Raw genomic sequence first — 15,266 nt, forward strand, 5'->3', positions numbered from 1 at the left:
TAAAGGAATGAATGAACTTGCTGTGGATTACTATCTAAATCACAGCCTCATCCATAGTAGCCAGTTGGAATACAATAATGTATAGCATGTGACGATGAATAAAATGATGGAGCCTGTGTTCATCATCATCCTCATTTTCCCCATTTCCAGCTGACACCGGGTGGGAACAAATATGATTCCTCTCCACTTTGTTCTGTCGTTCCACCCTCCTCCTTCCAACACGGTGTTCCAATGTTAAACCATTTCGATGACATTGTTTTGCTATAGCTTGTCCGTGCCTGACAGAGTCATCAGTACAGCTAGCGACACTGCAACTTTTTATGTCAGCTGTTGGTTGGGGTTTGCCTTTCTTGTTTCCAATAGTGCTTTGACGAGCTCCATATTCCCCCAATTACCATGAGTGTGAGCGGAGAATTCCGCAGGTAGAGTGCCACACAATCTGCGTTCCCCTTCTCCACCAGCACCTGTAACGTCTAAATTAGCGTCTGGCTGCATGCATAGAGCGTACAACACCTTTTCCCATTACACTTGCAATCGCCATCATCTGCAAAATCAAAGGCTTTGTCATCTTCACTGTATTCCATCTTTGATCGAACATTGGGATTGCCCCCGTATTCAAGCAAAAGTTCACACATTTCAAGTGTATCTTGGCAGGGAACCATCAGTGCTAGTATGTGAAGTGGACTTAGGCCTCCATCTAGGAAATTGGAACCATATCTGCTTAGTTCATATAGGCTATTGTTACGACAGACTCGCCACACCAAAGGCATTTTATACCTACTGCCAGGTTCAAAATTAGGCCGCCCCTAACATGGAGATAGACGCCTTTCGTAGCTGCCCCTCTGGAGTACAGACACTACGGGTTTGCCCCTTCTGCCATCTCCGCCGTACCGAAGTCCACCTTCTCCGCCGTAGATGCCGTTGAGGTCTTCCCTCGTAACCTTGAGCTGGGACCCATACCAGATGTTACACACTGGATTAGTGTACTCTGGGACTCACAAAGGCAGGGGTGCCAGTATCTGGGTACGGCTGCCTCCAAAGAGGGTCCCTACCTGCTGCGTTATGACGTAGAGATACGTTAGCTCAACAATGTCCCGTAGCTTACACTGGAAAATCTTCTGCATTTCATCACATTATAATTACTGTAAAAAAATGTCTGGCTATTTTCTGGAACTTATTCAATGACATTTTATTATGACTTGCCATTGAACCTTACGATCAATGTAAAGGTGACAAAAAGAGTCTTCAACAGAATCATTGGCAGTGAAATGGATAAAGTGTCAGTAATACTGTGTGCCTAGGCCAATGGTCAGAATCTTCCTCATACATACATACATACATTATCATTATAGACTGTTATGCCTTTCAGCGTTCAGTCTGCAAGCCTCTGTGAATTTACTAAACGTCACCACAATCCTCGATTTGCAACTAGTGTTGTGGCCTCATTTAGTTCTATACGTCTTATCTTTAAATCGTTATAAACCGAGTCTAACCATCGTCATCTTGGTCTACCTCTACTTATCTTACCCTCCATAGCAGAGTCCATTATTCTCCTAGGTAACCTATCCTCCCCCATTCACCTCACATGACCCCATCACCGAAGCCAGTTTATGCGTACAGCTTCATCCATCGAGTTCATTCCTAAATTAGCCTTTATCTCATCATTCTGGGTACCCTCCTGCCATTGTTCCCACCTGTTTGTACCAGCAATCATTCTTGCTACTTTCATGTCTGTTACTTCTAACTTATGAATAAGATATCCTGACCCAGCTTTCGCTCCCGTAAAGCAAAGTTGGTCTGAAAACAGACCGATGTAAAGATAGTTTAGTCTGGGAGCTGACTTCCTTCTTACAGAATACTGTCGATCGCCACTGTGAGCTCACTGCATTAGCTTTACGACACCTTGATTCAATCTCACTTAATATATTACCATCCTGGGAGAACACATAACCTAAATACTTGAAATTATCGACCTGTTCTAGCTTTGTATCATCAATCTGACATTCAGTTCTGTTGAATTTCTTAACTACTGACATCAATTTAGTCTTCGAGAGGCTAATTTTTATACCATACTCATTGCACCTATTTTCAAGTTCCAAGATATTAGACTGCAGGCTTTCAGCACAATCTGCCATTAAGACCAAGTCGTCAGCATAGGCCAGACTGCTTACTACATTTCTACCTAACTGAATCCCTCCGTGCCATTTTATACCTTTCAGCAGATGATCCATGTAAACTACGAACAGCAAAGGTGAAAGATTACAGCCTTGTCTAACCCCTGTAAGTACCCTGAACCAAGAACTCATTCTACCATCAATTCTCACCGAAGCCCAATTGTCAACATAAATCCCTTTGATTGATTTTAATAATCTACCTTTAATTCCATAGTCCCCCAGTATGGCGAACATCTTTTCCCTCGGTACCCTGTCATATGCTTTCTCTAGATCTACGAAACATAAACACAACTGCCTGTTCCTCTCGTAGCATTTTTCAGTTACCTGGCGCATACTGAAAATCTGATCCTGACAGCCTCTCTGTGGTCGAAAACCACACTGGTTTTCATCCAACTTCCTCTCCATGACTGATCGCACCCTCCCTTCCAAGATGTCAGATAATACTTTGCCTGGTATACTAATCAATCTTCCTCATTATTTTAAAAATCTATACCTAAAACAAAGCTACTTATCTTCAAATAATTGATTAAAGGGTGTGTGAGGAGAAAGAATGAATAACAAAATTAACGATATAATACTGACTGACAGTAATCTGTTTACCACTAAATAATCATTATCACACCAACTATGGAGCTGTATTAAATAATCTTAGTGGATGATTTGTTAATAATACAGTATTTTCTTGCGTAATTAATGTACATTTTTAACGAAAAATACAGGCGAAAATTTCAGATGCGTTAATTATTCAAGGAATTCAGATATTAAAAAAATTATTTTCAATTCATTTACATTAAAATGGTTCATCAAATATACACACAATTTATTCAACTCATTTGCGGTTATCTTTGCGCTGTTCCTGCGTCCAGGGCGGGTTGCGAAGAAATCCATACTAGCTCGTTTTCGATTAAATTCCAAGTTTCATTTCATCCTGAGGTCATGGATTCGCAGAGATCATTAGATAGCTGTATTTGCTGGCTGACTTCCTTTCAATAGACCCGATGGACATCTCCATCGTGCCGATTAATCATGTTTACGTAGTTTAATTTTGTAATCCTTAACGTAAAGTTGACTATTACTGTCTGCTTATCTTAGTATAACATAAAAATGCCTTTAACTTTTTATTATTCTCATTTATTCTAATAGAAAAATCTAGAAAAGGAAAGAAAACAAAGTATCTTTGGGAAGAAATATCTATCTTCATTAAAAAATGAGTTAACTGTTGAATTGATTCATCAAAGATCTTTGATTAAAATATAATATTTACAGTTGTGTGTATTGAAAAGTAGAAAATAAGTATAAAATTATTTCATGAATTCTGTGCCAATAAATTAAAATCACATCTGATTCATTTCTTTTTGTGACTGAATGAGATTACTATCACTATCAGCCATATTCAATCGTTTTTACGATGTGGCCTCTTTAAGTCCGAAGCAAGGTAGGTCTTCATGATGTCTCTCCATCTGGGACGATCTTGAGCGATGTTCTGCCAATGGATCCCAGTAATCTTCCGGATGTCTTTATCCCATCTGTCCAGTGGTTTTCCCTTAGGTCTCAGATGATCTTTCGGACTCCACTCAAGCACAAGCTTTGTCCACTTACCATTAGTTATCCGAGCAACATGGCCTGCCCACTGCCATTTTAGGGTAAACACCTTTCTAAAATGTCGCTGACCTTTGTCACTGACCTGATGTAATCTGCTCTCTTCCTGTCTTTCTTCGTGAAACCTAGCATAAACCGTTCCATAGGTCTTTGGGTTGTTCTGAGTTTTTGCTTAACAAACTCGTTCAATGTCCAGGTTTCACAACCGTAAGTCAGTACAGGGAGAACATTCTGGTCAAAGACTGTCTTCTTTAGGTGGGTTGGCATGTTGGATTTGAAGACTGAAGAATTTCTTTCGTAGGCTTGCCATCCTAGTTTGATACGTCGGAAGATTTCCGGTCTAAAGTCGCCTTTCATGTTTACAAGCTGCCCAAGATAGACATACTCGTGGACCTGTTGTAATGTGGAGTTTCCCCACATGCATCTTTCCTGCTGGGGCCCATTTTTTGAGCATTACTTTGGTTTTAGAAAGGTTCATGTATAGTTCCACTTTTTGACAGGTTGAAACAAGCTCTCATTAGAATTTGTACTTCATCGATGTTGTTGGCCAAAAGTGTAATATCGTCTGCAAACCTTAAATTGTTCAGACTTTTCCCATTGATTTTGATTCCTGTACTTTGCCAGTTGATTTTTGACATGGCCATTTCTAATACTGCTGAAAACAGCTTGGGAGATATGGGGTTGCCTTGCTTTACACCTCTTTGGATGGGAAAATCCGTGGTTGACACATTGACGTTTACGAAGGCTGAAGAGTTTTTGTATACATGCCGAAATACTCTTATGTAGGCAGCATCGACACAGTGTTCAGCTAAGGCTTGCATAACAGCAGCGTGGCTCACCGAGTTTAAAGCCTTTTCAAAGTCCGCAAAGGCTGGCTTGCATAACAGCAGCATGGCTCACCGAGTCAAAAGCCTTTTCAAAGTCCACAAAGGCTAGACCAGCATTTGATATTCATTACTTCTGCTGATAACTTCACGAAGGTTGAGTATGTGGTCGATTTTTCCAAAACCTCGGCGGAAACCTGCTTGTTCAATTGGCTGGGCAAAATCAAGCATTGAACCGATTCTATTTGTCAGTACCTTGGTGAAAACCTTGTAAATGACAGAAAGCAAGCTAATAGGACGATAGTTTCTGATGTCATGTATGTTCCCTTTTTTGTGCAGGAGAATTATCACTGCTCTGTTCCAAGACGGAGGGATGAATGCATTGCGTAGACAAGACATGAATATTTTTGCCAAGTGGCTTAAGTTTCATCACCAGCAAGTTTGAGAACGCTAACTAAAAAGTTATCGCTACCTGCGACTGATTCCTCTTTCATACTGTTTATAGCATGTCTGATCTCAAATGGGAGAACTTCCGGGAGTTGGGAAATGTTGGATAAGTCAGGCAAAGACAGGTTATCATCAGCCTTCTCGTACAACATGCTATGAAAGTTTCTGATGAACTCAAGAAGTTCTTCCCTATCAGTAATTCGGCCGTTGTCTCCATCTAATGCAATTAATTGCTTCTTCCCGATCTGTAGCCTCCTTTTAGCAGACTTCAAACTTTTTTAGATAAGCAAGTTCGTAGAGTATCTTCATTGAATTTCTTTAAGTCGGTTTTAATTCTCTTTCTTATGGTTTTGCACAGCTCCGAGTACTGTATTTTGTCACAGTCAGACTGAATTTTCATTTCTCTCCTTTATCACGTTCCTGGTATAGTCACTGAGTTTCTTATCTTGAGTGTTATTCTTTTTCAACCCTCCAATTACTTCAGCTGTATCCATTAGCATTTTTGCCAGATTTTCACCAGTTGTTTCATGTAGGCTTTGTTGAAGGGCTTGATGGAATTTCTCTTTATTTTCTTCTAGATGTTTAAGATTTATTTGTTTCCTTTTCTCCTGCACTAGTTTCAGTCCATGTTCCTTAATGTTTAACTCGGCTCCAGCCCTTACTAACCGGTGGTCACTACCAGTGTTGAATCTGTTGAGGACTGGTACATCTTTAATGATTTGAGGGATGATAGAGAGAACAAAATTGATCTCATTGGTAAATTCAAAATTGGGACTTCTCTATGTCCATTTACACCCTGAGTGTTTCTTAAAGAATGTATTCATTATGCGCATGTTGGTGTATTCGGCAAACTGGACCAATCTCTCCTCTCTCTCATTTCTCTCATCTATCCCAAAGTTTCCAATAACAGTTTCACCAGTCTTACAGGTTCCAGCCTTCACATTGAAGTCAACCATTACTATTTGAAAGTGACAGTCACTCCCCTTCTCACAGGTTTCATGTAGACTCTCATAAAAGGATTCTAACTCCTCGTCTGAATGGCTTGATGTGGGGGCATATACTAATCTGCGCACTTTTTATCGATAGATTTGTGTACGGGTTTGAGGTGGTGGTGGTGGTGATTATTGTTTTAAGAGGAAGTACAACTAGGCAACCATCCTCTATATAACACTAATCAGAGAGGAAAGATGGAAGGGGTCTGACACTTCGAAAAATGAAGGTATCAGCCAAAGGAAGACAAGGGCCACGAAGGGCATGAAAATGAAAGACTCCCTAGCCCTCGCAAACCTAATAGCATCGGGGTTGGAAAAGAACAAGAGTTGACCAAGACTGGTCGGACAGGATAGATGAAAGTGATGAGCCTGGCACAAGTAAGTGGAAGCAATGCCAGGACTCAGCTAAGGGCCCCATGGTCGCCAACCCACGCTCGTAATTTCAGAGCCCCTGAGGCCCCTTTTAGTCGCCTCTTATGACAGGCAGGGGATACCGTGGGTGTTATTCTACCGCCCCCACCCACAGGGGGATACGGGTTTGAGGAGTAAGGAGGGAGCAATTCCGGTTCTGGTAGTACTGCCAACTGAATGGAAATGAAATCTGAATTGAATCAATAATATGATCGATCGATATGAATTTTGCTAAACCTTTGTTATTTTAAGCCAACAACTGTGTCACACACACATTATATAGCATTATATAATATTTCTCGATGCAAATCTTATTCCTAGAGTGAATTCTATAGTTTGGCTTTGCTGTGTAAATAACAATAACAATAACAGATAGTACTTACACAATGTGCATTTCGTATCTCTTAGAGAGTTTTAGAACTAATCGCGCAACTCTACCGAAGTACCTTCCAATACAGAGACCTTGTTAATGAGGTGTCGATTGATTAGGAATCCTACTCCATTGAGCCCTCCTGGTTCACCACAGTAATAGAATAAATTACCAGAATTCAAAAGGTAACACACCCTTCTCCTTCACGGCGTTCTTCAGATAGACCGATTACGCTCCAGTTGATCTTTCCAAGTTCATCTTCAAGCTCTTCTAATCTGTCATTGCCTAATAGAGAACAACAGTTGTACATGGAAGGTTGGTAGGTTTACATTTTTCCTATGGTTGTTTCTCTTTCGTGAGACATCAAAGTAGCACCCACCTGGAGATCCGATTGTGGGGCTATTTTACATCCGGAACTTAGAAATTTCACCTTAATGTCACTCATTGTCTTTTGACTGAAAGGACGTGAAGCATAATCACCACGCCTGCTTCATTGACGGATTGGTGATCCTCCCGCACTGATCGGCTCGCCGACCCAGCTTCCTGCTGGGATTGGTTACCCGAACCTTCCACTGCGTTGCTCAGCTTAACGGGGGCACCTCTTGTAGGTTACATGCTTTGAGTTGCAGTGTGAGAGGCTAAAGGACTCAAACTTGCAGAGTCCTTATGTTATTGTTGCAAGCTGGATTGCAACAACGCGTCACACTCCCATTACGCCCCTAATGAGATTACTATCCCTACATTTATTTCTTATTGCAAAATTTACAGATCTATCTGGAAAAATTTATTAAGCATCAATCCGTTGCCTTGAATTAACTATCCTAACCTTAAATATTTATGTCTTCACACTTTCATCATATCATTAGTATCAATAATATCGATGATATCAATCACATCAGTTTTTATATATTATGGATATGTCAGGAAAAAGATAAGCGATAAGTCATTTACTACACGTGCACTCTTCAAAATTATCATCTGTCATTATCAGTAGCTCATGTGGATATCATCCCTCTCATAAATTCTATGACTTAGGTTAACTGTATAAATGTATTACATGAAACATGCCAACAGGTCATTAATAAATTACAACACCTCACTCATCGCTATTTATGAAAATACGTATCGTATATCATTTAAGAATACTCTAACAACCATTATCTTTAGCAATTATGTGTGAGTAACCTTTCCAACAGCATAAATGTGATAAAATAAGTATATTATATTTCTATCTATCAAGTAAACATGAATGACTCTGGTTGAAATCTGGGTTAATGTTGGTTAATATTCTACTCAACTTTCCTTATATGGATTTATCTCGACGACTTATATGTGCGTACCTTCTATATGTGAGCTATGCAACTCATATTCATTGTTGGATACGGAATATCTAAGAATTATCACTTATCATGGAATTAAATATATATTATTAACCTTAAATTGTGTCAATATTATTATTATAACCACTGCCATAAATCATTCTCTTCTTTATCGACGAAATAATAACTATCACCATAATTATTCTTCTTATTCACTCATTCTTCATATAAATGCGCTGCTTCATATCTCATTGTCATATTTCTTCCTTCATATCAACTACCTTCATGTACACGTTGATTTGACGCATATCATTCCATAATCATAATCTATTTGCTTGAATATTCCATTTCTTAATTCACTTCTGTTTCATTTCATTTTATGTTAGTCACATATCTTCTCATCACTGTTGGCAGCCCTGAATATGGTTTTCCGTGGTTTCCCATTTTCACACCAGGCAAATGCCAGGGCTGTACCTTAATTAAGGCCACGGCCGCTTCCTTCCACTTCCTAGGTCTTTCCTATTCCATCGTCGCCATAAGACGTATCTGTGTCGGTGCGACGTAAAACAAATAGCAAAAAAAAAAAAAAAAAACTTCTCATAATCCAACTATAACCTACATATGGCACTGAATTACTTCCATTTTGTAAAATACTAACCCTAACTTATCACATTAACCATTACGTCGACATTACTTTTATAATTCACATATGCTAATCTCTTCTCTATGTTAAGGAAACATTACGAACGCATTTACATGTTATATATATATCACATTCACATCCTAGCCAAAGATTTGTTATTTCGTTTAAATGACTACCTATCATCTCTTTGCATTGTCACATTCATATGTTATCTTACGAAAATCCACTATTTATGAGCTAATTGGAAGATCTCACCGCTTCACTATCTGTTTATCACATAACAAATTAACATTTCATTCAAAAGAGTTTTACTTACTGCATTGGCATATATGACTTACCTTTTTCCCTCTGCTCCATTGACGTTGGATTTAGATTTACTGTTACATCTGTAATTTAGATTTGGCTGCTACATCCTCTTGGTCTCTGGGATGCTGTGGGACAGCATCTCCATCTCCATCATCTCAGGCAAGTCTTCCCCGGACATCGGGTCTTGGTTTCTTTAGCTCATGTTGATGTTCATCTCTTGCGCAAATGTAACAAAAATGCATACAAACAGAGTCAGTTTCATCTTCTTAGGAACTTCACTGCCTTCTAACATTAATATTGGTGTCAAATGTAGCGTTTCTTTAAGTTTCAACTCTGATTTTCCTTCCAGATTACAAATATGTCTGCCCTAAAATTCAGTTATCTGTTACGATTTCTATTTGATATATTGATACTAGTTGCCGTGACTTATATATTTCTTTCTGGTCAGCTATGAATATTATCTGCTGCTGTTTGGGATTTGTGATGTAATCCTTCCTGCAGTCTTCTTCTGAATATGCCACTTTGATTTATTGGCGTTTATTTGCGCGTTTCAGCGTAGTAATCTGTATTTCTGGTCTTCTTCTCCCAAATCCCAGTTAGCTGCTCGTATTATATGTTTATTTTGCCACAACCGGTACCTCGCTTCTTCTGGTTTTCAGTCTATTACGAGAAGTAGTAGTAATAATGATAGGCTTTACTTTATTTTTTTTTTCACCGCCGCCTTGAAATTTCTTGCTTCGGTTACGCTATATATATTACTTCCTCGATGTAGATAATTGAATTTATGTGCCGTATCTATTCATCTTGTGACAACTGCGTCCATTTTAGTTCCAATGTGTCAGTTTATGACAGTGAATTGGCACATCGTCATTTGGCATAACATTCCGACGGGAGATTTTTCCTGAAGAATCAAATAGGGTACATCAGGTACGTTGGACATGTGGGTTTGAAGTACCGACACTGGAAATCTTTCTTCCCGTTACGAGCTGACAATACGACCTGAAGTGATATAAGTATAATTCATGTAAGAACATAATTATGACATACCAGCAAAAAAGAAAACTGTCCAACACAAAAAGGGCCTGGCATCGAAGGAGGGACCCTGCTAGATTCCCCAAACCATTCGTATTCAACTTGTACGAGGGACGTGTCCATCCACCCTTTTTCTTGAATACGAACATGGATCCCTCGCAGAAATTTTACTTTAGGCATTGTTTTACATTTTAGAACAATGTAAGGTGCAATCTTGCTGCCATCATCTGTTACAGCAAGCATTGCAGTACATCATTATTTTTCGCTTCTGGTAGTGCGCACGATAACACTCAATGTCCCTTTCTTATTGATTGTTTGACTTCGTGGCATATGGAAACTGATTGGCGTCTGACCTGCGGTTCCTATTTGCGAGAGCAAATATTCCTTCACTTCACGCTTCTCAATCACAAAGCGATGAAAATCAATTACTTTTTTGTTGAAATCATTTGGCATGTTTTGGCATAATGTTGTAAGACAAAGAGAAAGTCCATTTCTCTTCATAAAATTAATTATCCAGCATCGGCTAACCTTCATATCCGGGACAGTGATACCATGTGCAGCAGCTGTTTCTCATCCTTTAAAATACAACATTTCGCGAGAATTGGCATATGCAACGTTGCATAACAAAATTGTATATTTAAGCAGATCCTCCTCTACCTTAGGAAACTTGCCGCTTTTTGGTCCTCAGAATGCTTTGCGAGACTTGTTGGTCGCTTTAAGTACTCTTCTCTGTTACCGCAGCAATGCAGTTCACATTCGTATACTGCCCGCTGCCCTGTTCCCGTATATTTCGACGTAACTGATCACCGCGAGTTTATGTGGTGCAGTATTACTGGAATACTTGCTCATTGTGGACAAACAAACAATTTTGAGATCACAGAAAATGCATGTTCCATACCCGAAACACTTCTAAAATATGTTTGTACTAGACTGGAATAGACCGTCACTAGTCACTTCTGCGTTGATTCTCTCACTGAACTACTGCAGTAGTATTTCCTACTGGCTGATAACAGCACGTTGCCCAGTATTTGAAATGTCCAGTTTTGCAATAGGAAGGCTGCTACCTGAGTAGTTGAGATCTTTATTTCAAAACTCATCCGGAGCTGCATGATGGATGTTCGAAGAAGTGTGTGCGTTGGATATGTGAACATTTCTTTTTCTCCACTTAGAGCCCAGAAATATTGGGATGCATAAATTATGCAAGGGCATTAATTATGCGAGAAAATATGGTAATTATAATAATAATAATAATAATAATAATAAGTATTCTGAAGGTGCACAGCTCGGTTTGTGTTTGTTTACATTTGTCCTCTCTGTTATTGTTGTTACCTGTTATATATATATATAAGAGTAACACAATATAATTTAAGTACAGTGGAACCTCAATTCTCCATTTTTGGAGGGACCATGGAAAAAAAGCGTACAACGCGGGAAAATGGAAAATCCAGGAATGAATGAACCATCAACAATTTGGCTAAACATCACAAAAATGGAATATGTATACTTATAATCTCACACACCCCTCTAAACCAAACCAGATTACAGCCCCAATGGGCCTTCCACCTACCAGGCGACTGCCCTCGGTCCGAAGACCTGCAAATTACGAGGTGACGCATGGTCAGTGTGATGAATCCTCTCGGCTGTTATCCTGGCTCTCTAGACTGGGGTCGCCATATCACCATTAAATAGCTCCTCAATTAAAGTTAATTGTAGAATGACTGAACCTGGAACCAGCCCTCATATCCAGGTAAAAATGCCTGACCTGGCCAGTAATCAAACCCGTGCCCTCCGGGTGAGAGGCAGGCAAGTTAGACGGCGGGGCTGGCTTCAAACGTTAATTACCGACTTAAAAACCTCGAAACTTTACATTCAGTTTTAGCGGGGAAACTTGGTCACCGGTATAATGTTCCTAGTCAGTTTATGGAAATCTGGTACCACGTACATTAGGCCTACATCGACTTTTAAAGGTTATGTTGAACTCGAGAATATATTTTCGAAAGTATCAATCCTCAAGTTCTCAAATGCATTATATTTAGTTCTGCCCGTCACTAACCACAATTAAATTGAAAAGAGAAAAAATATTATTAACACTTCCGAAATTACAATTATTCGCTACCTTGAGCTCATCTGGAAAGTGCGCTTGCTGTACAAGTGGGTACGAGTGTGAAATGATACAAAGTTTTTAAATGTAATGTGCGCAAATACAACGACTGCGGTTTTTATAACCTCTTAACACAAAAACGTGAAATTCCCAGTCTTATAATATTAGGACGAAAACAGTAATAGGCAATCCCAAAACCTCCCATGGCTTTATGTACGGTACGGTATGTAAGGTGCAACATCTGTTCTGGTCTCGATAACATAATCAATATCAATATCAATATCATCAATACGGACCAAAAATTATATTTATTACATGTAACTATCGTATACGATAATACTAAATACTAAATTTTGAGTTACTTAAGAAGGAGCAGTTTTGATTCCTGCCTGGAAGCCCAGTGACTGTACAGTGCCCTGAGGAAAATGCTGAGTACCTGTTCGGCGATACACTTGAAAAAAGTAAAAAAAATAAACATCTAACCCTGGACATAATGTAGACATTTCACAAGTACAAACATTTGATGAAACTCGTTCCGTCTTCAAATAGAGCTGACGAAATGCGCTGTTGTTGTGGGCACTCTCTGCTTTATGATTTCCGAGGATTCTCTGAACAGTACTACCTGAATGCGATGCTATGATGATCCATTATGCAAGTTTACCGCCAATCGCTTTTCCAGTACAGTACTTCCTCAAATTACCGCAATTATGGGACGTCAACACCAAGATCCGTAAGTATGCTGTAGCCGTCCTTTCGTAAGATACAGTTTTTTGAAAAACGCATGATTGAGGATTTAGCGGTGATGGGACTGAAATTTCTGGATGGTTGATCCGGGAAATCATTTCTTCGAGGAACGGATAATGTGGGATTTTTACAACATTATTTAATTAGGATGCTCGCAGGACCACGTAATTTGAACAAATAATACGGGATAATGTTGTTTCCGGGAACGTATAATCGAGGTTCTACTGTAATAGAAAGGTATAAACAACTGAAGAACAATGTTGTAGGCTGCATAGAAAAACAGGAACATGATAGAAACACATAGTAGGATAACTTGTCAGTGTAGAAAGAATGAACATCGGAAAGAAAAACTTGAAGATCCAAGAGGTCAAGTACCGTATTTACTCATGTATTAGACCCCCTTGCGTATTCGTCGCTCCCTGGCTTTTTCGAGACGAAGAAAATGAAAAAAATAATCTTGCATACAAGACCGCCCAATGTAATTTATCAGAGAAGAACGATTCCACTTTGAAGCGGGTACAAGCCTTATTGCAGCTCTGATGACATCACTGAAATTTGTGAACAGTTTCGTCTGTACAACTCACGCAATGAAAACACTCGTCGAAGTCATGCGGTACATGTATGTTTCGTATGTCTGGTTCTGTAGCGTAGGCCTACTGCAGCTCTGATAGCGTCGCACAAATAGGTGAATAGTTTTTTGTCCTACCCGCGCATTGCAAGCATGTATCATTTATGTAGAGGTAGGCCTATATGTGTCTGTGTTTTGTTGTTAAGAATGTCCGCCAGCATAATGGTTAGCAAAACATGTCCTATTAGCCTGAGTTTGATTTCCAGTCCCGTATTGCCAGAGATTTACGAATGGCAGGAGGGTTGATATGCGGTAGAAATGGTAAATGCAACTCTCTTCCACTGGCGGCCTGTCTAAAAAGAGCTGCACCCCCTCTGGATGAGGAAATGACTTTACTTTAGTTGAGAAATATTCACGATTGTTGCTATTAATATAGCAGGCGAAACCATTACTAAAGTGATTGTTTAATATCTCATAACTTGGGCCAATATGTTTTTTTTTTTTCCTTTTTAGAGAGGAGAAGGTTTAAAACATGATAATATTTAAAGTTAAAAACTTCAGTATGTTTCGTATTGAACTGAGATCACAATGTTAAAATTTGGGTAAAAGTCCACCTTTTCAATACAATGTATAGGTTCTTTCCAACACGCAGTTTGCTGTCAGTACATGGAAGCATCCATATACCGTTCTATACTCATGCGCTGACTTCGTATCGGTTCCAGGATGGATCGTTGCCTCGTAGGCAATGGATGGATAGACGATTGGGTTGTGTTGGAATGGATTCTTGTTCATGAACTCTAAGGAATAGGAGTAACGCAGTTACTATACTAACCTGGTGTAATGCCGATATTTTCCCATATTGCCCGTAATTTCTTTTATGATGCTCACTTCTTTCATATCGATTTGTAATATCTTGAGCAACTCCTCGGCTAATGCAGAAATGCTCGAAAACTCATTTTCATTATACTGAGGAACAGTTTCTTCTGAATAATACATCGTATTTCAATTGTTTTGTTTCACCTGGTAGCTTTTGTGCCTTCATAAACTATAGGCCTAATGTAACACAATACATAAATAACTAAAGAAAGATGTTTAATTACCGACACCTAAATAATTTTCTTTTCTTTTCCTTTTTTCAAAAAATAGTACCTCCTGTTCTTCACTGGATGAAGAGAGTAAAAAATCGTCGTCACTATCCATCCTAACCTCAGTAACCAAACAGCTGATTCATTTATTAATGGGATAAGAGCACGTAATGTGCATAAAAACAACTGATTAAGGAACTCCAAAGAAATCAGCGTACAGCAGGAGGCAATGATACAGTGTTTCTGCGCATGTCACAGAAATGTACGGCTCAGTACATGCTTTAGACTTTGGACTAGTTCCGACCGCCAGGGATCGATGCGAAAAGTTAGTTGGAATGCCTGACTTCATTACACGGACGAATACATGAACGCAATTTTGACTGTGTTGGAAAGGATTTTTCGTATTGCACATGCGCAAGGAGACCATGTACTGGTACAGGGACTGTGTTGGAAAGAACCCTAAATATTTTTTTTTTACAAGATTGTTATTTAAGGTACCGGTTTCGACACCTGTATATGGTGTCATCATCAGCCTAAAATTGTAACCAAGCAAAAGAACATACTAAATTGTCTTTACAATGTACACAAATGACACAACACATGTTACAGAGTTACATACTAAAGTTAAAATAATATGAAATATGTGGCACT

The 15,266-nt window shown here is 39.2% G+C and overlaps 1 protein-coding gene across 1 annotated transcript in view; it reads left to right on the forward strand.

Moving 5' to 3' along the window:
• roq (roquin) overlaps positions 1-15,266 on the forward strand; it is a 255,087-nt gene that overhangs the window by 80,990 nt on the left and 158,831 nt on the right. The window lies entirely within an intron of this gene.

Source organism: Anabrus simplex, chromosome 4 (genome assembly GCF_040414725.1).
Source record: "Anabrus simplex isolate iqAnaSimp1 chromosome 4, ASM4041472v1, whole genome shotgun sequence".
Lineage (NCBI taxonomy): Eukaryota > Metazoa > Arthropoda > Insecta > Orthoptera > Tettigoniidae > Anabrus > Anabrus simplex.